Source organism: Brienomyrus brachyistius, unplaced genomic scaffold, assembly GCF_023856365.1.
Source record: "Brienomyrus brachyistius isolate T26 unplaced genomic scaffold, BBRACH_0.4 scaffold86, whole genome shotgun sequence".
NCBI classification, from domain to species: domain Eukaryota; kingdom Metazoa; phylum Chordata; class Actinopteri; order Osteoglossiformes; family Mormyridae; genus Brienomyrus; species Brienomyrus brachyistius.
Window position 1 is genome coordinate 748,594 of NW_026042361.1, and position 899 is coordinate 749,492.

Here is an 899-nt window from a genome sequence, read left to right on the forward strand (position 1 = left end):
GTTCCATCCTGGGTGGCCTACAGTTCTTGGGTTAGGCTGCAGGTCCCCACAACCTTCTGGGTAAGTGGTTATAGGGTGGATGGAAGGATGGCAGCATTTCAATATATAATTTCATATGGTAATTAGAATTCGTGTTTAACATGTGCATTTTATGCCCTTGATAATGTAAAAATATGGGTATCATAAGCCCTTTCAGTAACATTGGCTTTATGTTTGACAATCCAGGATTGTATGATGGCTGGAATTACTGCTATCTAATGCTATCTGCTACAAAGAGCTTTGCTCTAAGCCGCCACCAGCCCAGTCCCCCACTGTCTGGGTGCTGTGTGACACGACGTAAATTAAGGGTCTCGTCTTTCTTATTTGTTTTATGTTGTGTATCAGTGACAGTATGAATATGTTTCATTCATTTCAGTGCACAAGCCTGCAGCCATTTCAACAACACATTAAGGCTGTGTTTGACATCCCAGAATGCCCTGCAGCAGAGCCGTATGTGTGGAAATTCCTCTGCTGGTCACCATGTCGTAAGTGGGCAAGCACCCAGGCCTACACCTGTGTCTAAGCCAGGGGTGTCAAACTGCAGTCCTGGGGGGCCCGAGCCCTGTGTAGCTTAGTGCTTTCCCTGTTCCACCACAAATGATTCAGCTCAAGAGCTGTGTGGTAATTCGCACAAGGAGTTCAATCAGGTGTGTTAAATAAAGGGAGACCCAAAAATGTGCAGGGTTCTGCCCCCCCAGGACTGGAGTTTGACACCCTTGGTCTAAGCCCTCAGATGACTAGTGACAGGACAGAGTAACCTGACTCTTATCTTGCTGTCGACTAAAAGTGACATTTATAAGTTGTCAAAATTTTGGGAAAAAATGCAAATGGATATTATGGTACAGACACACTTATTTTAT